At 44.3% G+C, this 25,684-nt stretch overlaps 1 protein-coding gene across 9 annotated transcripts in view; it reads right to left on the bottom strand.

The window, feature by feature from the left end:
* LOC105280993 (zinc finger and BTB domain-containing protein 20) overlaps positions 1-25,684 on the bottom strand; it is a 105,809-nt gene that overhangs the window by 42,968 nt on the left and 37,157 nt on the right. Inside the window, exon 1 of one of the 9 annotated variants that reach the window (XM_020032229.2) lies at positions 774-792. The exons of the other annotated variants lie outside the window; for them this stretch is intronic. The gene's annotated coding sequence lies outside the window, so the exon portion shown is untranslated. Of the gene's footprint in view, positions 1-773; positions 793-25,684 lie in introns of those variants that run through there. 9 annotated transcript variants of the gene reach the window in all.

Raw genomic sequence — 25,684 nt, 5'->3', positions numbered from 1 at the left:
CTGATGCGGCATAAATTCACGGACGATCTCGTAGATAAGCCGCGGATCTAAGTAGCTATTAGTGTCAACCACGCGTTATCGTAATTAGCGACATTAGTTTCTTTACCGTGTGCGCGACCGTATTATCGTCGGTACGTAACAACGGCGATAAACGTAAATGAAAGCGCACGCGATGCGGGATCAAAGCTACAATGTAGTGAACGCGCGTCATAAATCGCCGGTGTTACGTAAAACAAAAAGTCGATCGGCGGGAAAAAATCGGCGCGGTTCCACGCGCGCCGCCGGCCGCTCGACTGTCGCGGCGGCAGCGTCGACGACGGCGTCGGCGGAGTATATAAAGTGCGATTAATGCACGGCACGCGATTAATCGCGCGCGCCGCGGCGTGGCGAGAAATTGCAGTGCATTGCCGTGTCGCTAACCGCTCCCGATAAATCGCCACTCGAAAATGTCTGCCGAAAGGAAACATTGGAACGAGCAACAGCAGTTTTTGTTTGCATCATTATCGTGTAATCATCAATCAACATCGAGTCTAAACACGTTAACGATCGATAACCCCTCGCCGTACGGATTTTTGCTCGCTCTTGATGTTTCGTAAAAACGGGGCTTGCACTTGACGTTGGTTCTATTGCACGAGGATGACGAGTGCATCCCGAGTCTCAGGTTCTCGGCACGATGAACGAAATGATCTCATGTTTTCGTGAAAGTCGATTAATTTCGATTGCTCTCCGCTGTTTATAATTGTTTTTTAAATACATTATATTATTATACAAACCAAGAAAGTTGAGCGAAAGAGCAGAGTTGGTAGATTTGAGCAAACGTTGCGCAACGTATCACAATCACCAGATTTGCGATAACTCCGAAACATTTCCACTCGATGCGCGCTCGCCGGCATTTCCTGTTAACACACGATGAGCAAATTCCCCTCGGCATCAACTCGGCGCGCATCCTGAGCGTTGATTATTCGCCGGATAGATATTCGCGGGAGAGTCCGGCGAACTATTCGCGAAACTGACCGGCACTCTGATAGCGGACAATGCGTCGTAAACTGCGGGAGCAGTTCGCGAACTCGTTTGAGAGCGTTTCAAAGTGAGAATTCTGGATAAGGAGAAACTCTCGTGCGCGCGCGAACAATCCAGAACGTCGTCGCCTCGCACAGCGGGATTTGTTCCGTTCTGAGTCATCGCTGTCGAGTCTCGCGCGAGTTGTTACGATACGTTTTTTGTTTACGGTGACGTACGGACTGATCAAAAGACACGAGAACGCGATAAAGTGTGAGAGGGGAAAGCGAACGCCGGTTTCAAGTCCTCCTGTGCGTAAGAAGCAAAACGGGGTATTTCAGTATCGAGCGTTTTATCGGATTTCTCACTGCGGCTTGGGAAAGCCACGTGTTTCGTTTAGTTGTAACTGTAAATTTACACGTTACTCGTTTCCTAAAAGTTTGTGATTATTAATGCATAGAAGTTGTGACAACATTCAATTCCGATTACGAAAGACCACAAAAGTGTTTCATGCTCTTCTCTCTTGGAGATATTTCTGAAATCTATGTCAGTTTTTTTTCAAATGCGTTGAGACATTGCATGGAATATTTTCTATAAAACATTTTAGAAATAACATAATTTTATATTTTTTACTTATTATGGATAGCCTTTAATTGAATAGAATTTGAAATTTATCAGAGAAATACTTCATGGGAAATATTGAGGTGAATTTTTCGTTTCGTAGACAAGTGGACACGAATCAATCTTGGAATCAGACTTGAACTGAGAAATCGGTATATGTCAGAATCGATACGTTCCAATTGTCTTATCACAGTTACATTAATCTTAAAGTATCATTAATAATGATGCGACTGTCTGGATTATTGAAATCTATTTTGCTATCCGTCTCTTAGTTACTGGAAACTGCGTTCGATTTTATGACGTGTTTTTTCAATAATATTACAAAACGTTTATTATTATTATAAAATAATGATATGGGAATAAATTCTTGAAAACGTCATGAAATATGAGACAATAAATTTGAATATACTGAATAATTCATCAATTGTATTTATTTAGTTTTATTTTATATTAAAAACATTATATGTTTTGATAAATATTAAATTCCCCAAATTACGTAACGCATTCAAGGAAGAAAACAGTATCACAAAAATGAAGCTAGCAAAACATGCACAGGAAATATACGAAGAAAATTATGATTAAAAGCAGGAATTTCCCAAGATACTGATAACATGATAAAAATCGTATTTTGCAGCTCTCGTAACATTCCGAGAACTAAAATTGTAAACTTTGCAAACGTTTGGAGGTTAAGAGCCGATCACACAAAAACTGCACGACTTCGCACTCTAATCTGCATCCTCGAGAGAAAGGGGTAATCAAATAGAAACAAATAAATTATTAAAAAATTCTCTCAATCCTATTTATAGAAAGTGTACATCACAGAATATTCTACATGCAGTATATACACTGCAAATATTTCGCCTTTATAAATAACAAATGTTCGAGTAGAGCCGAAACTTGTTCCAACGTGAGCTCTCAGTCTGTCCGTCACGACTTATGAGAAGATCGACGGATCCGGTAAAGATGTCGGACGTACGTGTACCGATCTCGCTATTAAAGATTGATTCTTCTTTTATGCATCTATACGAAATTAGAATAAAGTTAAGATAAACATTAGACAAGAGCATACAAGATAGAAAAGGCTACGCTATACTAAAAGTACACCACAGTCGACCAAGTAATCCTCATTCGAGCTCTGTAAAACAGGCGCCTGACAAATTGATTTTACCAATTTGACCTTGCCGATTTCGAAATGCAGGGCGATCGATTGCGCGCGAAGCGAGCCGCTGCAAGGATCGCGAAATTCGACGATATTGTTTCAGTGTTGTGACGGAGTGCTCCTCTCGCGGGTGCGGATAATAATCGATCTTTCGAGAATTCGAGGAGCTACGGCGAAGGCCGAGACCCGGCGATTTCCTCTCGCGCGCCCGCCCCAGATTCCTAAATTCGCACGAGTTCGCGTAATTTTAGCCGTGCAAATGCACCGCCGATTTTGGAGCGACGTGTGTGTAACGCGTCCGTATTTAGCGATCCGATAACGCTCGCCACCAGTCAATGTCAATGCTGCTTACACGATCGACGATAACCGGTATGATAATTACCGCGTGTCGCACGCGTTAATCCAACATGACGCATCGCACGTGCGACTACATTTTCATCGCTTAGAATTCATTTTCTGCCCGCGCTGACAACTCCGACAATGCGACAATCAAATTTAGCCTGTCGGCTGTCCCACTTTGAGCGGCGATCTTAATTTTAGCGGCGAATTTGTTGATCGATCAATGAACGCGATTGATTGGCCCGCGCATTCGTGCCGGCGATTTATTTAAATCGATTTAATCTCGTCATAAGACACGCGCGCGCGCGAGCTGCATGACGCACGTTACTGGAAAGATACTTTTCTGGATTCTCCGAGTGCGCCTGCTAAATAATAATACGCGACTGCTAATGGAAACCCACTTCGCGTTGGCTTCTCCGGAGTAGGTTTCGCGAAAGGGAAAAGTGTGTCATGCACAAAGGCCTTTTCCAAATCGCCTTAGAGCCCCGCCGTGTGGTTATCATAACAATCAAGCGATATCCTCGAGCTTGCGGGAACTCAAGAAATTCGCCAAAAAGAAGGATCAATGAAAAATATCGAACGTTTCGATTCCCGCACGATTTTATCCTTTGCTGTCTACTTTCGAAATTCATTCTCGGAGAAATGTTTCTCGATGGATTTAACTGCGTCAAATTTTTCTTTGCAACGAACTTTCCTGCAGATAGTCTTCTCCACGGAAAAAATTTAACGGAGAAAAGGAATGAAGTGCGATCGAAAGCTGACGATTGCGGTTTCGCACACGCTGCTATTTCCAATGATATTTTCCTTCGTTATTGAAACGCGATATTTTCATTGTCATTAACGCATTCGTCAACCGGAGAAACCGGCGACCGAATCGTGCCGAGGACTTTAACAGAGGAACGACTTTATGCGGGGCACAGAGACGCAACAGAGAGACAGCCGCGCATTATAATTCCGACAGCAATTTATCCCGTCGTAATTTAAGGCGCAAAATTCCCAGCGAGAGATTTCCATAAAGTTACTGGCGACGTTTACACGCATTAGGCGGCGGCTTCGCAAATACTCTTCAAATGCGTGCAGACGCAAATGTTTCGGCTTTCCCGCACGGCTAACGACATTCTCTCTCTCGTCGATGTGGAATCTCGTGTCCCCGATATCCTCCGCGTTCTCTGCACCCAAATGCAGTGTTGTTCTGCAAAAGCGCTCTCCCTGCTCAGTATTCTAACGTTATTCCAAAGTAACAGTTGTTCGAAAAACAATAATAATGTTTAATGTGCCGCTCGCCACAGGATTACGCGATCCGAAATGAGTATTAGTAAAATGAAGGTAACAGAGGGTGACGCGGGGGGTATATAAATGTTTGTGCAAAGCGGTTTTACACTCGCAGATCGATTGTTATTAATATTTTCGTAGGTTATTAATATTTAGGATTATTAATATTTCTACCGAATTATTCGACTCTGTTAAATAGGGAATTATGTATTTATGAATTATATCTGGTGTCATATGAAGAAAGAGTTTACTGAATTATTTTCTTGCTTTTATTTAAATATTCGCACAATTAAGTGCATAAAATTGTTCTTATGTATGATTAAATAAATTAGTGAAGTTTTATCGATATTTATAATTCTCGCATGATGGAGCGCGAAGAACAATCGAAGAAAGACGTAATTAAAACTACAAAAGGGGAAAACTTTTAACAAACTGTATATATATTAATTTTGGTCGAGAAAAATTGAAATTTCCTTAAAAGAAGATATTCTTTGTCGGGACAGGGTTAATCGGATTTGAAACGGAATGCTCGATACGAGCCTGAAACTCGCGATGAGAAGACCATATCCCCCGCCTCTTCTCTCGCCGGCGTCTTTTCTCTCTTGCTTCCTCTCATTTCACCGTTTCAGTTCTCGGCGTAGATACAACCGGTTCCGGCGTGGTGTTCACCCGCTTTTTGAGAAAAAATTGAACCAGTTTGTAAAACGAAAAAAGCTCTCCCCACCATCCAGGGGCGCTCTTTCCCTTCACCCCGCTCTGTCTCTCGCTCCTGATTCTCCCTTCTCTTTATCCTTCACGCGGTCGAGACTCATGAGAACCGAGGCGATTCCGAGCTCTCCGAGACGTTGGAATTCGCTGTCGTCTCGTCGAAAAAGTCGCCCTTGCGATTTTAATAGCCAGCCCGAGCCTTTCAAAGCTTTTCAAAAATTATTCTATACACGATACAGTAGTGACCTTTTTTCCCCAGCAAGTAAAATTTGCACGGAATTCGATACCTGAGGCAATCATTTAAATTCTAATTGAATAGAAAATTACGCACCACAGTTTAACTGCAACCTTCCCCTCACGGAATGAGAAAAGAACGATAAAAGTCAAGAAGCAATATTGCAGGAATCATTTTCGCGAAAAGCGATGCTGCGATTTGGAGCGAGCGCGTCTCGGCGACGTCAAAAGTCCGACGAAAAAAGCAACCGAATTTTCAAATTATCAAATTATCTAAATCGCGAATAGCGATTCTCTCGAAAGCCGTCAGGCCGTCACTCGAATTTCACTATTTCAAGCGAATCGTGTCAGCGGTTGCATTGTTGCTAGAAAATTATACTGAAGAAAGTCTCGCACGGTTGTGAGCTGACGTTGCTGCCTCGAAAAAGATCCTTGATAAAAATTCATCTCGTTGGCTGCACGTACATCGCGAACAATAATAATAAAAATTTGCTTTACCAATAAGAAATTGAGATGCAAGGCAGATTGCTCGTTAGAAATCTTCATTTTCTCGTCTGACAATTATAATCAAACGGAAGATCGTGTTACAGAGATAATATCCGTACAGATATTCCAGCCAAAACTGAAAAAAATTAATGCGATTTTCAGCCGGTCTGAATTTCGTCGTACGGGAAGCAAAACACAATCTACATTATTAACGATAATTCAAATTGTCAAGCTCGCTGCTCACTTCTACTTTCTCAAAATTCTCAAGCTGTAACTGAACCGACAATCGTGACCTCGCCAGAAGGTACGATATAAAATAAAACCAATGCAAAATACAGCATCGGTGCAACGTTACATTCAAGTCCGAAGGTCCGAACGTATTCTTAACGAATCCGAAGGTATTCTTAACGAATCGAAATGTCACCGTGCCGGGAAAAAAACGACCATTATTTACGCCATTAACAATAATTCCAATCGTCCAGCTCTGGCGGCTCAAACTGAACAATCGCCATTTTCTCGTGATGACCGTAACCAGATAGAAAATCACCGGGTAGAGATAAAGCCAATACAAAGTAGGTACCCCTGTACTCGCGGGTACCCGCGAGCAGGAACGATAAGGATCTCGCAATTTCTCAGACGCGGAAAATGCCAGGCTGGGAGGCGCGGCGTCCCCGCCGCGACGCAGGCCGTCTCGGCGCTGTTCCCCGCGGCGGTGGATATTGATTTTCGAATTGGTTCAAAATTTCCATAATACCGCGACGGCGGCGGACGCGAGGGTACGCCGTGTACGTCGGGCGAGGAAGGGTGCGGCGGACGGTAAGGAAGAGGGATGAGGGGTTTGGAGGGAAGAGAAGCAAGGAAGAGGAGGAGGAGAAGGAGGAAGAGGAAAAGGATTGGAGAGAGCGGGAGAGAAGAGAAGAGAGAGATGAAGAAGAGAGAACAAGCGAGCCAGACCACCATGGAAGAGGGGAGGGGGAGGGTGAGAACGCAGCGCGCGGGGATGGAGTCGCCAACGGCCTCGGACGGTTTCGAACTTGGCAAAGTTCAGGCTGCTCAAAAGAGACAACCCCCAACCGTCGCGCTCGCTCCTCTGTCCTTTCGACTCGCGGCACCCCTCCGTGACTCACCCCTTACTCACTCTCTCGGCCTCGCCGGCCTCCCTCCTCCTCCCCCTCTCCTACCTGAACCGAAGTTCCGTTCGCCTTTCTCCGCGGCTTCTCTCGCCGTCCGGCTCACCCTCGGCTGCCTCATCCTCCTTCGGTCCCAACGCGCCTTCTCTCACCCCCTCCCTCCACTCCTTGTCGTTTCTCCGTCCTCCTACACTACTGATGATGGCAGCGGAAATATCCGTACAACGACGTGAACGACCGCTCGACGACGTTGTTCCTCGTTGTGTTACATCGCGGTAACGATGTAAGAGCGTTAGGGAATAAAGCCCAAGAGAATTCCGGTGTTTAATGCGCTATCCAAGCGTCTCAATCTGAGGTCGATCTTGTTCACACTGCGATTCTTCCTGCGGGATTTTATTCGATATCGCGAAATTTCCCGATGCCAACTATCGTCCGCGACTTTTGCATCTTTGACGATGAATGAAAAACTGCTTGAGCAATGAGCATTTAACTCTCAAATTAAAGTTCCGATAATATTTTAGGTTGACAGGTCAGCAGCTTGAAATATATCTTAAATGTTACATCACTTATGTAAATATTGATATGTGAAATTGAATCTATTATACTTTAGAAATTATGAAGAATAAGCTTGTATATTTTATTTGGTAGTGTCATATCATAATTCCAGTAGACGAAAGTCATTATATAGACTCACTGAAGAACGTTATGCAATACGTTATGAAAACTCAATTAATAAGACGTGATAGAGGTTTAAGGATTATGTTCTTAGATTTTTTCGAAAACTATGTGAACGTTAAAGGTATACCGTATAATTTTACCCTTACACCGCAGAGTGCACATAAACGTAACAACTCAAGTCATAAAACTGAACGTCTAATTTTCCTGAAAGGCGTAATGACTGTCCACAGCTTTTTCTTTTCCGCCATAACTCCCGTACATTCATCGCACGGGAGAAAATGTAAAATCAATAAGGAATTACTACTAAAGAGAGAGAGAGAGAGAGAGAGAGAGAGAGAGAGAGAGAGAGAGAGTACATGCGAAACATACGTGACTTCGAACATCTCTCAATAAGGCTAACACGATTCTTCGAAAATCATTGAAAGCGGCAAATTGACTTATTCAACGGATGTCGTTAAGTCATTAAGCAACCCATTACCGATTAATCCGAGAACGCTGCAGTGTCGCATTTATACCCTAATTATTCCGATTGCCTCTCTGCTTGAACTTATCGGTCGCTAGTTGCCGGTTCCGCCGCGAAAATCGAATATCATCGCGTGGCACGACTCTCCCTTTTGGGGAAGGACGGGGGAGAGAGAGACATCCGATTTCGCCCCGCGATTCGTCACGTCCCCCTTTTTTTTATCGGTACCTACCGATCTCTGGCAATTCCGTAGAGAATTTCGCGCGAGGAGAATCGAAGATCGCACGTTTTCTCGACCGCGGGCACTCGCGCTCGCGTGCGTTCGCACAGTTTTCGCGCGAGATCGAAGCCACCTCAGCGAATTCCGTGGAAGCTGCGAAGGGAGCACGGTCCAGGAGAAACGGGAGAGCTTTGTGCGGCGAGAAACACCTTTTTTTTTCTCGCGGACAGGATGACGTACAGGCTAGCTCTTGAATTCCTTCCTCTTTACAAATTCCTTTTTCCTCTCTTTCTCTCGCTCTCGCTCACTTTTGTCGCGACAACCCGCACAGCCCTCCGATTTTCGAAGCAAAGAAGGCCTTTAGTGACAACGAACACTAAAGATTGTTGCCAGAAAATTATTTTTTCATGATTATCTACTGAAGATTATTGTCGCGACGAGAATCGCCCAAGGATTATTTAAATCGAATGTTACACATAATAAACGCGTATATGGTGATAAACAAAAACTAATTTCTCGAATTCCTTCAATATCAGAACAATGGAAACAGTAACAAACAATTTACAATAACAAATGCGCACAATTATCACGATCAATATTAATTAGCATTTAAATTTAGATAAAGAACTTTCGCCAAATCGCAATCGCTTAATCCGTGTATCGATATACAGAGCAACAAGAGAGAAACATGTAATAATATATATTTTCCATATTACTCATATTATCATATTATCGTGTCAAGAACGCCGGATAATGTCCAGCATATCCCATAATTCGCAGAAGGTGTCGCGCACCCTTGCTTAGGAAACACCCTGAAGCCGAGAGAACCAGCGCGCGGCGGCGGGAGACAAAGGACAGAGGGGAGGCGGAGGGGCAGAGAGAGGTGCGGTGCGGAGAGGAGGGCACATCTCTTTGTTCGCGAGGAGTCTCTGACTCTCCAGGAAGAATTCGAGTCTCGTAGCTGTTCCCCTTCTGCTCGGGGAACAACTCGTGCTCGTTTAACGACCGCCACGACGGCCGACGCGAATACGCTAACTTCTTCGAGAGAGCCAGAACGAGAAAGGAAATGAGAGCGAGCGAGCGAGCGAAGCAGAGAAAGAGAAAGAGAGACAGATGGAAAGGAAGAGAGAAAGGAAGGAAGAAGCGAGACGGAGGGATGCTGTGTACGGAGGTTCGAGCGTGTACCGAGGCATGACCTGTCCTAACTCGACGCATCGTACCGTGCACGGCCGCTTTCGTGTGGCCGCGATGACGCCGAATCGTGCCGTTGTATCTGGTGACCGTGAATTCGCGTCTTACAACGGGCCGTCTCGCAAGTGGGGCCCGGTTAGAGCGCGAATCGGTGCCACCGACGGTCTTTCTTTGCACCGGATAGTGATGCTCGATAGGCGTGGGTGTAGCTACTGATAGAGATCGTGGTGTTGATCTGGGAGATTATTGTCTAATGTATCTTTTCTAAAATTGGTCTCTTGTTTTATTATATTAGGAGAAAAATTGTTCTGCAGAATTAGTAATTTTAGATAGAGAGTAACTTTGAAAAAATATTTTGCAAGTTGTTTTTATGATGGTAGAATATTATTATATTTTTTTGATTGTGATATTTGCTCGAGCGAAGTGTTGGGTAGTAGTGTGAGAAGTACTTCGAGGGAAAGTATAATAATGTCTGAAAATCATACTGCATCCGTTAATTGCGTGCGACGACAAATAAGGTGAAATCTCTTTCGATTTGTCTGTAATGCAATATTACGCGTGGCTGCGTTTTTCTTCGCAGTAAACATATTTTATCGAGTTTCGTTACGACCGAGATTTCGAATCTTTTGCACGAAATGAGAAAAGTTAAAGGCCCATTTGAGCGAAAACAGGAAAGTTCGTCGAGCGAAACGGCAAGTTCGGGATCTAGATCGATGATCCGATTTATTAAGCGGTGCATTACGGTCTGTCGTTCGGTAACGGACTAGTAATTTCACTTCCGCGATTGACCGAGATCTGGAGCATATCTGTCAAGATTATTTAAACATTTTGCGGCAAACACGCGACTTTGCGAGCATAACAACGAGAAAAATATTCTTAATGATACACACATATCATCTTGAAAAAGATACACTTAGCACAAGTGCACAGTTCACGAATAAATAACTGCAAAATAGCAATGATAATAAATAACGATAAAAATGAGGAATGATGTCCATCGTGCTCTCTCTATTTCTCTTTCTTTCTCTCTCTGTTTGCCATGTCAAGAACTATCGATTTCGCCAAGTAATTTATTTATGCCAGCAAAGCACGAGCCAAACATGGCTTCTACTCGAACATGGGATTGAGCTTTCTCTACCGAAAGGTCAGTTACAATTCGTGCATGTGAAATTCGATCGTTTCGCCGCGGAGCGGCAGATTCATCTGTCTCAGCACTCGGTACTTTCTTCGCGCGAAACCCGACTTTCTTTGTTAGACAAAGGGGAGACAACTTTCGTGAAGAAGCCCTCTCGGACGAGCGATATTCAGTGTCGACGTGAAGCATCGATTCTTCGATGCACGCAGAAGTTGCTGCGCTTTCTCTCTTGGCTGGAAATTCTTTTCTGATTGCATCGCGAGTAAAGTTTTCTTTAACAAGAATTTAATCAGACACCACTTTTTCGTAACTTTTTTAATTTCCTACGTCAAATATTTTGGTAAGCGAGTGTCTAATTAAAATAGTCCAAAGGTGAAATTCGTGCAGAATTGACTAATTAAGCACAAGACTTTACTTTTACGCGCGCATTTTACGTTCATCAAAAACTTTAATTATTACACACAAATTAATCATTTTCACCCCTGTTTGCTCGCGTTCATCAATTACAATTGGTTTCCATTTTCTAACTCTAAACAATGTCATCCTGAATCCGTTTTGTTGTAATCTCAAATGCATTAATAATCTCAAATGCACAGATTGAAAACGTAAATCGTTCCTTCCTCAAAAACATGAGGTTCTTCTATTCGCCCGTACATTCTGCTCGCGCGACCCTCTTACTCCTGTGAATTCGAGGGTGCATCGTCTAACAAAAAAAAAAGAAAAAGTTGGAAGGAAGCCGCCCAGCCGAGAGCAACACGACGAAGCGTCTGGGATGCTTCGAAATCGGCCGGATTGCACCGAGTGGGCAGAGAAATACATGAAGGCCGGCCGCGCGACGGAATCGAGGATGCTAAGGTCGAGGACTGCTCGTCGTGAATCTTCCCTGTGCGACCCGGAGCTATACATAAAGGGAGAAGAAGGTGCAGTCCCTGAGAAGGAAGGAAGGAAGGAGAGACATGGCAGCGGGTAGGACGGGGAGAGGAAGACGAGGAAAAAAGGAAAAGGATATCGACAAGGGAGCAGCGGGGAGCGGGTCCTTCCCACTGGCGAGACCAAGAGCTAACTTGAAACGAGCAAGGTGGAGGAGAGGAGACCGACTTGGCTGGGCAGACTCGCGCCAGACGAATTAAAAAACACAAGAGCATTGTCTACGTCGATCGTCGATCGGGGATCTCGAGGCAACCGACCGTTCGAGATTATCGCGAATTCAACGTTACAGGCGTTACAAGAGTGCACGGAGGACGACGACAATCCGGAGCGCAGAAATGCCCGAACGTGCACTTGACAAGTGATTCAGAGCCGGTTTTACTTTACTTGAGGTCGATTAGCAGCCGTGATCGCGGTTAATGAAATTTTATTTCTCTGCGTATGGCATTACGTAATATATATACGGCGGCGCTGTACGTATCGCGCTACGTCTGCCGTTCTGCAGCACGCGGCGTTGCGCAATAAATAACGCTGTCGTAATTAGCGCGGCGGTCTAGAAAAAGCGATTAGGATCTAATTAAGTTGTTAAAGCTGATAGGCGGTTGGAAAACGATCGTAAAAACTCACCTTTGAACAGAGCAATAATGAAAAAGTAAAAAAAAACTGAGCATCATGTCGCATAATTCACGTCATAAACGCGTGTTCTTTGTGTTGAAGTTACATGTTGAAAGTTACATAGTTCCTATATTCCATCCGTGGATCAAGCCGACACACAGTGTAACGAATACATAAGAAATTTATTCAAAAATCATAATTCCAAATTTAACGCAACTAAATTTTATTTTTCTTTGTTATGTTAGTATAAACATAATAATAACATAAAAATTAACATTATTTTAACATTATTTAAAATATATAAAACAAAACATGTAATCTATTTTATTTTGAAATAAATATTTAAAATATTGTTTAATGACACTCAAAATATGTTCATACACAGATGACAACTTCTGTACTTTAAGTGAATTTCTCCAAACTTCGAGAATAGTTCGATATTTCTTGGCGGGGATCTTAAAAAGGTTAATATCTTAAGAAAGAGCAACGAGAAGCAACATAACTATATGTTAAATGAAAGAGTGTAAAAAATACAATTTTTCATTGAAAAAACAAGAAATCGATATTTATCGTTTTTTTTTCATTCTTATTCAAAATTCTTAAAAAGATGGAAAATGTGTTTAGAATAAAGGAAACTTAGCCATATTATTATAAATACTGCTTTCTTACATAAAAGAAACAATTTCAAGATACAATTTTGACTATATAATACCACTATGTACTGAAGCAAATAATTGTTGAGAATAAATTTCGTTTTTCGTAAAGCAAATAAATTCGGCTTTGTATATCTAACCTGTAAGTCTTTGAACTGTAAGAATTTTTTTCTGATTACTATGTGATGTATATTGACTATTCATCAACTGTTTCAAAATGTCGAAACATTATACTATTAAAATCAAATAAGGAAAGTGGAAGATTAGTCGAACAGATTTTTTATTTTTGTTAAGGGAACGTTACACTGTGCGACACCGCAATTAATATTAATGGCTCATTAATAAGCAACTGCGTTAATGATGTTTAACTATGCTCACAATAATAATATTACTAATTCAAACAACAAAGGCAAATTCCCACTTTGGTCATCCAGAGTCTCAATCCGGATCAAGCTCAATCGACTTTAATCCAGTGACAAAAGCACTTGGCAGATCGAAACTCCAAGATAATATAGGGGCGGACGAAGAAAAGCGGCTGGATAGCACAATCGAGTCCATGAGAAAGGCGAATACACGCGGTCGTGCATTTTCCCGGTACGCTAATGCGAATGACCGGTGGCGGAGAGCGTCTTAATGCGCGCTGATGAGAACATAAGCAGTCGGTCGCAGCTGTCGGCATAGCAAACTCTGCCGGCCGGCCGTCCACCCGTCAAGAGCAATCTACATGGAATATCTAAATTATACAGGGTGTCCCGGAACTACCGCCGAGTCTGACATCTACGAGCTTTTCGAGCGAACTTCACTTCTGAGCGAGATGTCAATCGGAGAGTTCTTTATAATCAAAACTATATGAACCCGAAGCGCGGTTGTCGGTTTGGCAATTGGTCACTTAATTGTCTTCTGTTTCCAGTTGAATTTCATCTGCGTTTTTCGTTATTAAATTGCCGGCTATTCTTGCTTCCTACGTTCACCCTTTCGAAATTTTGCCGGTATGGTGGAAAATATCGTTCATTATTTCGGTACATTGTCTATGGCATATTCGAAGCACGTCAGCGTTCAAGGCGGACATTCGCAAACATTTTCTCGTCAGACAGATCTATTTAGCGCTAAACGCGGGGCCGGCAATACGCGTGGAGTGGACAAACGCGTATCCCGAACAGTGAGCGAGTAGTAGGCATAGACACTGGTCCACAAGCGCTTCATTATACTGCCATGGGACAATTGAGTAGAACTATGCTCCGTCGCCTGCACCGTACCACCCTACGAAGGGACGGCAGTGCGTTTCATGCATTCGAATATTTAGCGTAAAGTACTTCGTCTAACTAGTTATCGTGCGCATGCGACCGAGATATTACACTGCCAACGGAAGAGGTCTCGACTGACAAGAGTCGGTTTGCAAACTCACAGTTCAATATTAAATTCGAATGCAATATTAAAAAGGCTTCATTTGATGGAACGCAAGGCGTTATTAGGACCTATTAAAACGTCGTCGCCAACAAATCAATATCAGAATCTGTAATATTAGCTTCAATTTCAGGGAGTTCTTTTCCAAGCTTGTCCCCTCCAACTCATTTATTATTTTAACATTTTTATTCGCGTCATAGGGAGAGTAACTCAGCATCTTCTCGTTTCTCGTACGTTATTGCGTATCTACGATATTACATTTCACTTCTCGTTCGTGGTGCTTTTTTGGTTTTACACTCCGCCAGTGTCTGGCAAGGCGAAAAGTATGAGTGTGCACCACCACAGGGAGGGACTTACTTCGTGACGAAGCTTTCCATTTGCAGGCGCGCGCTTGATGCGAATTCGCGGCACACGCTGTAAAAAGTCAATGATGATTGGATACCCGCGCGCGCGCGAGCGAGCGACGGTATTCAATCGACATCAATACACACGCGATGGGACGCAAACGTAATTGAAAAGCCGCGCTCGCTCGGACCGCGAACGAAGCGGATTTACAGAGTTTGCGGATTTTTATTGCCGACGATTATTAATAGGGAGTCGGAGTTTCGATTAATTAGAAAGCGCGCGCGCGCGCGCGCTCGTCTCTTAGCAGCATATTCGGATTCCTTTGTTCGGATTCTGTTACCAAGCTGTTCCCCGATGTGGTACAATCGATATCGTGTTGGCGCGCGAAAATCATCCCCGATTTATCGCCTGCGTCTAACGATGTCAAACGGCGATAACATTGTGACATTTCATCATACTTTGCGCGGAGAACATTCTGAATATTCACTTTATGTTTTAAGATCAATTTGCTGATAAGAGTTTCGCTATAATATTTTCTGGCAAATACGAATTATAAATAAGTATACGATAAATCATTAAATTAATTCGTTAAGGCTAAACAAGTAAGGAAATGTAAGTGCAAGTTTACAAAAGTTTGTTGTAATGATATTTGCGATAAAAGAAATGTGTTTAAAATATATTTTATAATTATAAGAGGAAAATATGGTTGTTATGGGAAAGCCGGGTATTCAATATATGAGGAATTCTGACGTACATGTATTTCTTAATTTAAAGTCTGTTTTTCTTTGAAATTTAAATAATTCCCTCTTCGGCGTTTATTTTCAACGTTAAATATCTTACTAATGATGTCTCAAATTAAATTTCTGCTGAAATAAAGTCTGATTTAAATTAATTGGAAAATGAAGTTTCATTACCTATTTACGCTCCTAAAGCTTAAATCGCCGTTAATTCCCCGTATTAAATAGCTTACCAATTAAGCTGATTAAATTTTTACTAAGAGAAGATCGTCTCTGTAAACTCAATAAACAAAAAAAAACACTGTACATCGATATCCATATTATGAAACATTATTGCATTGCATAACAGTGACGTGTTGTTTGCCAAATTTACATCCTTTCAAAACAATATACGATTAATCGATCAAATAAATGAAACCACATTTTTTAGTCGATTCTAAATTTCACTAGAAAATCTGTCATCGAAAAATAATGCATTGATTTTGGCGCAATCTACAAAACATACATATGCAGCACACATACACACACACATAGAGATATGTAATCGATGATTCTGCCAAGCACATTACACGTTTCGACGTAAATGGCCGACATGAAAATTGCAGCTCGAGGATTGCTGCCAATATTTAAATTATTTTAACTACATTTTTGCGCCGCGTAACCGGAGAATGCGAATCGGGATACGCAAAGAGAAAGATAGAGAACCAGTCAATCGAGGGCTGTGCGCGTGTATGCGTGTGCTTGTGCGTGAGACAACCGAAATAAAAAGAGACCAGACAGAGATGGCACGAGAGGGTTGATCAACGCGAAAGAATAAGATTCACGAGGATGGAAGAGGAACGAGAAAAGAAGCATGTAGATACGCACCATGCAAGTCGCAAAGAGTTACTAAAGAACGTTAGACATATATACCGAGTGTCTCAAAATTGCCAGCCTTGATTTGAAGGCTTAATCCGTAGAGGAGAGGAGCTGCTCGGTGCGCACGTGCGAAGAATAGGGCGGGGGGCGAAGGGAGACGAGTGCACGCGTGCATTCATCTGGATTCGACTGGTCGACGGCCAACCGACTGCACGTTTTTCGAAATACAGAAAAGTTATGAAATATCGTGAGCGCCGGGTGAAACTTTTAATGCGCCGCAGTCCGGTATAGCTGCTACCTCGCCATCCCCTTATATAGGATGTACACCTGCCTGTACGAGAACTCGCCGCTATACACGGGGTACGGAAGGGTGAGAGGGAGGGAGACGAGGGCGCGAGCGTGCAACTTTTTTATTAAAAAAGTTTTTCGAAATAAAAATCAGACTCTCGTAGCGCAGGGAGATACGCGCGCGCATGCAGGCTCATCCCGCTCGTAACGCACAGTACCTTCGAGGAGTTGTGTTCGCATGATCGTGTTGGAGGATACATTTTGGAGAGGGAGGTGCATTCAGAAGTTGGATATTGTAATCGAATATCTAGTCATATCCCTCTCCAGTATCTCTCTGAAAGTATAATTTTGTTACGTTCAGGCACACGCTTACACGCACATATCCATACAGTGGACTCAGGAGATTGATCAAATGGCTCGAAAGTTGAAAAAGTGGACTTGTTTGGGAATGTAGCATTTTAGAAATATGTACGATTTGCATCCTTCCGATAATGTACGATCTCCGTGAGAAGTTTTATATTTTTAGAATTTTGGATCGAGTCATGCAGATCACTTGTCGCTAATTATTAAATTCTCGTATATTCTATCTTTATTGGTAGAGTATTTACACGTAGCAGAGATGCACACATATATGTTAGATATCTGGAAACTTATAACGAATGGCGAGAGGGGGGGGGGCCATCCCTTGTTACATCGATTGAAAGGGAAGTGCAGAGCTATGCATCACCAACCGCGAATTCAGAAACGCGCGATCCGCACAAAATAAGGCAGAAACGTATATTACCAATTTATATTACCAATCTAGCCTCGATAACTGGAGAGGAGATCGTGGGGCGGCTAGGGGGCGTTCTTTTCCTCGGGAGGAAAATAATTTCGTTCGCGGATGGTTAACGAGAACGACAACGATCGGACCGACGTTGCCCCGTCCTGCGAAAACCGCGCTTGCTCTTCGTCATTCCTCCCCCTTTCTCGTCCACCCATCCCGCACATATACACCCGCCCCGCCTTACCACCCTAAAATCCTCCACCCGATTTTAATCTCCGACCGACGGAGCTTTTAGCTACCCCCTCGCGCGCTTTCGCTCGCTGGGGTGCAGAAAAAAGGTAGAACAGTTCGACGATGAGAGAGAAGAAAAAGCGAGAGAGAAAGAGATGAGATTCGTGGTGAAAGAGGAGGAAGAGGAGGAAGAGGGATAGGATGGGGCGCTCGCCGCGTCTTCGGGGCTGCCCGAGTGCACGCTCTTCCGCGCGCGCGGGCAACATTTTTCTATCATGTAAATAAAATTTTTTCCGATAGCCGCCGCTCGCCCGTTCTCGCGAAACAAACAAACAAACCACTCGCCACCACCTGGCGAGCCGGCGAGTATACCGGGAGGGTGGGCGAGTGGGTACGTCCGTCAGGCCCCTCCCCCCTTCGATATGGGTCAAACCGAAACCGCGCGCCACCCACCCCCGAGATCCCCCTGGACCGGCGAATCCGCCCCTGCACCCTCTCGCGCGCGCACACAATACTCACCGCGCTCACGCATGCACACGCGCGCATACATAAATGCACAGACAATACAGAAAGTGTACACGCGCGCGGGGCGCGCGTACAATCGGAGGAACTGCGAAAGCGGCGGCGTCGTAGCCGGCGGCGGGGAGAGCAGGGGGTGGAAGAAGAGGAGAACGAAGAGGACGAAGCGCGAGACGTAGAGGAGGAAGAGAGGGCGGCGGTGGCGGCGGCGGCGTCGGCGGAGGTGGCTCGTTCGGGGGATCTTTATCAAAGTCAACGCACGCCGGTCACCATGGCAACGAAATTGGATTTTTTTTTCGAAGTTTTTTCGGCCCTTCTCGCCGGCGCCCATTCCCCCGAGAAGGGGGGCGACGGTGGCGGCGAGGGAGGCTCGACGGAGGAGACGGCAGCGGCAGCGGCAGCGGCAGCGGCGGCGGCGGCAGCGGCGCAGGGAGGCGCAGTGGGCGAGGGGGACAGACGGATGGAATGAAGAAGGAGGGAGCGAAGGAGAGAAGCGATGAGAAAGACAGAGCGAGAGAAAAAGAGAGAGCGAAAAAGAGAGGACGAGAGCAAGAGAGGGAACGAGTATCGAGAAGGTCGGGGAGACTCTGACGAACGGCGACCGGGGAAGCCAATAATTCGAATTGAGAACAGCCAATGGCCGTGCATCTGATTTTTTGTCGTATCATCGCCGAGGTCGTCCGCCCTCTCCCGCCGCCCGTCGCCCTTCCCCCCGCGTCGCCGTTCACTCGCCAACCCACCCCCCGTCCTCCCTTCTTCCTCCCCTCGCGCCATCGGTCGCGTCGACGAAAGGGGCCGCGCTCTCTGCCTGACTTTTTGTAAAAACTCCCCCCTCTTCCGCCCCCCCCCCGTTCTCCTACACCGCCATCACCTCTGGTGTCCTCCTCCTCCTCTGTGCTCCGTCTACTCTCTTTCTCCTCCACCTCCTCCGCCTCCACTTTTTAACTCTTCGTTGTCCCGTCTCTCCTATGGTGTTTTGCCGTGCACGCTCGGATGTGCGGCGTAGATGTATCGCGCTATCGCAGGCGAAGAATTTCCAATATGATGGGAGAGCGAGCGCGCCGGTACCACACGCTCGCTCTCGTTCACGAGAGCCGGCGATTTTCTCTCTTTCCTTTTGCTTTCCTTCCTCCCATCTCGCTCGGACACGTCGCCGCGTTATCGCAAATTCCGCGTGTCGAGAGGAAGGCCGCAGTCCGCAACCGGTTGCTTGAGGATTGTGCTTGCGTTACGCCGTGCACCCATGGCGATGATTCGTCGAGTGGGCACATTGTTGGATTCCCTTTGGCGTATGGCGCGATGAATAATCGCATATCGTCACGTACAGGATTGCAGAATGTGGCGCGGTCAGAGAAAAAAGAGAACAAACAAGAGGAGAGGGAGAAATTTCGGATGGAAAACCGCCACGGACGCGGCATCATATTTAATATTTCGTGCGAAATGAGAGATTAGGAGAAAATGTTTGTCCGAATAAAAACCGTTTAGCTAAAATGCTGAAAATTCAAATAACGAGCTTGCTCAGTTCCCCGCCGGACGATCAGTTGAATGTGCAGTTGCACAAGAGCTAAAAATAAACTAACGACTTCCACGTAAAAATATTCTTAACTGATGTATTCTTATCTTCTTGTGATCAACGTTTATTTTCCCCGCTGGCAATCATACTCGGCCTGTTTACGCTTTAATCTGGTCGTCGTGTTATTGCATCACGATACTCTTGAAGAATCTTAGAAAATCCTGGGACCATAACACAGACGCATTATTCATCCGTTACGCGTTTATGCACCGTTCATAAGCAAGATATGAAAACTGCATCTTAATATATCCTGCTCATCCGAAGAATAATGTGTCCCAGCTCGCTTAAGGCGTCCGCCAGTCGTACGTTTTCTCGCCCGGCGAGAAGCGGAGGAAGACGCGGAGAGGGAACGGGGCTGGACGATTTTCCGCCCCGTCCTCGCGAAATTACCATCCGAGAGGTGGTCCCCGCGTAACGAAGTGCGGTCGCCGCCTCTCGCATTTCCGCACGTTTCCAGGAAGAACGACTTCTGTGAAACTTTGCCGGGCGAGAGCCAAGAGCGTCGACAGTGGCGGCGCCGGTGGTCGCCGATGAAGCCGCGCAAAATTCATTCCGCAATTCAGCCGCCTACAAAAACCGAACCGTCCGGCCAATTCCGCGGAAAAACCCTCCGCCCTCTTGCCCAAGTTCCCTGTGCTATCTCCGCGACCTTGCGCGAGTGCCATTCGAGTGCATCTTTATTCATCGACGCCGAGTGTCACGAGGAAACTGTGGAAAACCTGGGAAACTGCCGAGAAACTTTGTTCACTTACACGCACTGTATATTATTCTTATCCTTGAAGCGGGATACGGAAAATGCAACAAAAAGTTGGTGGAGTGTGAGATGAGAGTACGAAGTCATGCAGAAGGATTCTAAACAGTTGTAACGAGATACTTTTCTGAAAGATGTCTCCCATGAGCTCACCCAAAAATATTTGTTTAATTCTGAGATTAATCTCTTTTCAATAAAAGTGTTGAAGATATGATGCTTACGAGATTATACGAGATCGGTTTTTCTATTAGCAGTACAACAGATTATTGAATAAACATAAACATCGGGTTTTTTTAGCTACCTAATGAGGAATTAAAATGAATATGTCAACATGTACTTGCTTACCAAGTGATTGAATCAATTGCGGCGGCTGAAAAAACTAGTTAAGAGTGGAAATTAGTAAAAAAACACTCGAGACTTGCTGATTTATTTCGCTCGTTGCATCGAGCCGCGCAGGTCGTTATTCTATCGCGTCTTATGACGCGAATAGGTAATACACGATGAGCTAGATTTTTCGTTGTCAGATATAAGCGGCCTAGAATAATAGAATAATGTCAACCACGATAATGTCAGCCTTCCTCGGCGAACTCGTCGCCGAGTGCATCGAGCGACGTCCATTTTCACAAAGGCCGTTTTAGAGCAACGTTTTAGAACAATGCCTTCACTTGCAGATTTCGCGGACTTGAAACTTGAGATATTTGTTTCTTCTCAGAATTAAATTAATAACAAGTTTACCTTGAGAATTATTACATGTGACATCAACGCCTCAAAATATAAAATATAAAATGATTGAATGATGAAAATTCTCTTGGAAATGAATGTTTCGGGATCCCATCGAATTCTCTAGATTGCACGAAGAAGAACGAGCATAAGATTTCCGCGCCGTAATTCGCAGTCGCCATGTGTGTCGCCGAAGCAGCAGCAATGTCGAGGAAACGTTTGCTAACGACCGTACGAAGAGGTCGACGCTCGTGCAAATATTCCTGCAGTTTCTTAGAGAACTTTTGCTCTCAGATACGGGGAAACTCTATTCGAGTGGCGGTCGGGTCGGACGTTATGCCGGCTTGAATTTCGTAGGAACTCGAGAGGACGACACGCAAGATTGTCCTTTCCCTTCGAGATCTCGCGAGTATCGCGTACCGATGTACCTGAACTCCTCTTGTTCTTTTTCCCCTCCTCTATTCCCGCGGTCTGTCTGTCTGTCTGTCTGCTGTTTCTACTACGTGGGTTCAAAGCTCGTGCAAGAAAGATTGCGGGAACTTCCGGCGCGATCCGAGCGCATTCCCCGCTGATGAACCTCGAGGCTTGGGTAACGTGTGAGCGATCGCGCAACGAGCATTCTACTCGGATGGAAAATTATTATTATTATTATTATCGTCATTACTACGAGAAATTATGCCAATGTAATGTTTCATAAATTTCATCTCCTCATGGCTCCTAAAGCGTTTTTACTAATTCTGAACAATTTGGCAACTCGAATCCAAGTTAGATTCTATTGGGTTGGCCAAAAAGTAATTGCGTTTTTTTCCAATAGATGGACATACATGTCTTGAAATGTAACTAACTTCATTCTAAACCGCAAATTCATTATGTAGGTTAACAACTCACAGTTCAAGCTTGTTTTACAAAAAGAAAGTACACGATTTCGTTAACAATTGTTTGTTTGCCGTCGATTTCAAAATGGAAAATCAAAAAGAACATTTTCGTCATATTTTGTTTTATTACTTCCGAAAAGGGAAAAACTCTGTGCAAGCTCATAAAAAGTTATGTGATGTATATGGCGAAGATGCTTTAAACCTGCGACAGTGTTAAAATTGGTTTACTAAATTTCGATCTGGAGATTTTAATGTGAAAAATGCACCACGCTCAGGAAGGCCAATCGAAATTGATGATGACAAAATAAAGGCACTGATCGATTCCAATCGGCGTTTAACGACACGAGAGATTGCTGAGAATCTTAACATATCGAAATCGAGTGTTGAAAACCATTTAAAACGACTTGGATACATTAGTAAGCTCGATATTTGGGTACCACATGAGCTCAAAGAAATTCATTTCACTAAGCGTAGTGACATCTGCGATTCTCTTTTGAAACGTGAGGAAAATGATCCCATTTTTGAAACATATGATAACAGGCGACGAAAAATGGATCGTCTACAGCAACGTCAAACGAAAAAGATGGTGGAGCAAGCGTGATGAACCTGCTGAAAGCACTTGAAAAGCAGATATTCACCAAAGAAAGATTATGCTGTCAGTCTGGTGGGACTTTAAAGGTATTGTGTATTTTGAGCTGCTTGCAAGGAATCAAACCATTAATTCAGACGTATACTGTCGTCAACTGGATAAATTAAATGATGCCATCAAACAGAAACGTCGAGAATTGGTGAATCGCAAAGGTGTTGTGTTTCACCATGATAACGCTAGACCACGTACAAGTCTGGTCACTCGTGAAAAATTGTTGCAGCTTGGATGGGACGTGTTACCACATCCACCATATTCGCCAGACCTGGCACCATCAGATTACCATTTGTTTCGTTCTTTGCAAAACGCCTTGAATGGTAAAACCTTTACTGCTGATGAGGATATGAAATCGTTCTTGGAATTGTTTTTTGCTGAAAAAGATAAGAACTTTTTTGAGCGCGGAATCATGAAGTTGCCTGAAAAATGGCAAAAGATAATCAAACAAAATGGACAATATATTGTTTAATAAAGTTTTTGTTTCCCATGAAAAATTCGCCTTTTATTTATATAAAAAAAAACGCAATTACTTTTTGGCCAACCCAATACTTCGCGTGCTCGAGCATGATCAATCCTCGAAATTTTGGGAGTTTCAGTTTAATATTTTCTTACACATGTACACATGTTCGATCATGACGATTGGTCTGCCAACCACACAGACGCATAAAACAATCGTACATTCGCCGTTGCGATTCAAGGTAACGCACGTCTCGCGGCGCGAACACCCACCGCCGGGCTGATCGCTGGAGAATCGAGAGCGGAAGCGTGCTTTAGAGCGCTCGAGCGTGTTCCGAAACGACCTTGTCCACTGCACTCGATCGGCGCTCGCTCCCTTTCGCGATTGCTGAAGCCGCGGGAGCGAGCGGACCCCTCTCGAGCTGTAACCCTGCTGATCACGAGCGGAATAACTGCACGCGGCGAACTCCGGTTTCCGGCGAGTGTGTTTTAGAAAATGTCCGCGCATGGAGTCGCATCCTGAGACGCACCGTGCGCGAAACGGGATACCCGGGCAACACGAGAATGCACGTGCGAATGAAAACGCATTGACCAGGCCCTCCACCATCGCCTCTACGCGATGGTAAATTAATCATGGGAAAGCTCGCACATTAATGTTTCAACACATTGTTGGCAAGATAGACACTCTCCTGCAGATAACGCATAAAACTCTAAAAATTTTACCCTCTTGCAAAATAAGGGCAAACAAAGAAAAGGAGAACTTGCGAAATCATAGGAAAAGGAGAAACTGTCCCAACTGGATCAGTAGGTTTTACACGGGCTCCTTCGTAAACCTCCCTTAACGTCGCTGCAAAACGAGGAGAACGACTTACAACCACCAGCTATTTCCCACCCATTGGCTCGCGTCCGTGTGGGCTGGACGTGTTAAATGTAATCGCGTGTAGCTACACTCGTGGACAGTTGGTCTTTACCGTCCGCGAGGGATTCAATTTTTCCGACGCATTATTCATAGCGCATTACCGCTACCGCGTAGCGTAGCGCACCGATACGGAATTACTGGTGCGCACGCGCTATTATGCACGGCAACTTGTTCAACGACGCCCACTTGTTCAGGCCGCAGAAGAGGGCCCCTTTTGTCGTACGAATGCCGTAATTAGAAAAGTGCACGTGCAAGCCGGCGTGTTCGTTGACACTATCGCGGGCCGCGCTTTCCTCCGTGTCTCCTCCCCCATGACCATTCGCCTCCTGCTGCGCGGAAAAACGCGGTTACCGTCGATATTTTATGCATCACGCTAGGCGAAGCGTTACGCACGAAGCTCGCCTTCCTCTCCTCTTCGTCTTTTTCTTCTTCTTCTTCTTCTTCCCCGTTATTATTCGTGTCAACCATCTGTGTAAGCACGCTTCTCACGTCACCCGTGCTCGGTTCATAGTCACCGGATGAACTCTCGCTCGCTCGCAATCGATTCTCCAATTCCCCCGTAGTCTCCTTACGTCACGCGTCTCTGCACGCGATGACGGTTTTTCTACCCCGGACCGAGGAGGATGAGATGACTTACCCCGGTGTCTGGTAATTCGTCTGGACGCGAGATTAAAAGGATACAAAGAAAGGGTGCAAAAGCAAGAGACTCGTCCAATCTAGGTAATATCGCTTAATGAGCGCGAAGTAAGGATAATGATAGATTAAGGAAACGTGAAGGTAGCAGATAAACGCGATGTAGAATCCAGTTTTCATCGTGCAAAGCACATATCGCTACCTTAATATTAGCTTGTTGCATAATTTCTGTCGTATTTTGTGCGCTTATCTTCAACGCGCAATAAATTATTATTCGATTTGTTTTTGAACTGCACCAGGTAATATGCTAAGATAATATGCAACTAACCTAGTAGCGCGGTTCCAAAACAAATCTAATAATAATTTATTGCACATCGAAGATAAGAGCACGAAATGCGACAGAAATTATACAACAACCTAATGTAAATTCTGTAAAACTTGCCTCGTGTTATTTTCATAATTAATCTCCCGTACTGCATCTTAAATTAAACAACATATTATTTATGGGAACTAGATATTCCAGATATATCTCGCTTGTGGATTGTTAACAAAACATTTTTAACAAGAGCACAGGTGCGATCTGAAAAGCCCAGTTTATTCGAATTACACGTCGAGCGCATTAGCGTGACCCAAGACTGCCACGTAAATGAACAAATTCGAAGAGGAAATATTCCGAATTCGAATTTTATTAGGAGTGTGATTTAGTTTTGAGGGTTTTGCAACAGATGGTTGTAGTGTCAGTTTGTTCCAATAGCTGTTTCCGATAACTGTTGCTTCTTACAGTGTTGACATTATCCATGACATTTAGTAGCATTATAGCAATAGATACAATAACAGTCGTGTTTATATCATCGTAAAAATGCAACTTCCGAAAGAGCATTTTCGACATGCGTTGCTTTTGTTTTTTAATCAAAAGAAAACTGCGGCTGAGGGTTATAGAATTCTTGTGGAAACTTATGGTGATTCTGCCCCATCAATTAAGACGTGTGAATACTGGTTTAGACGCTTTAAAAGTGGTGATACTGATTTGAAGGACAAAGAACGCTCGGAACAACCAAGAAAGATTGAAAATGCAGATTTGCAAGCATTATTGGACGAAAATCCAACACAATCCACTTCAGAACTTGCCAGAGCAT

Source organism: Ooceraea biroi, chromosome 5 (assembly GCF_003672135.1).
Source record: "Ooceraea biroi isolate clonal line C1 chromosome 5, Obir_v5.4, whole genome shotgun sequence".
NCBI lineage: Eukaryota > Metazoa > Arthropoda > Insecta > Hymenoptera > Formicidae > Ooceraea > Ooceraea biroi.
Note: the sequence above shows the minus strand (reverse complement) of the source record. Positions and strands in the feature narration are given on the sequence as shown.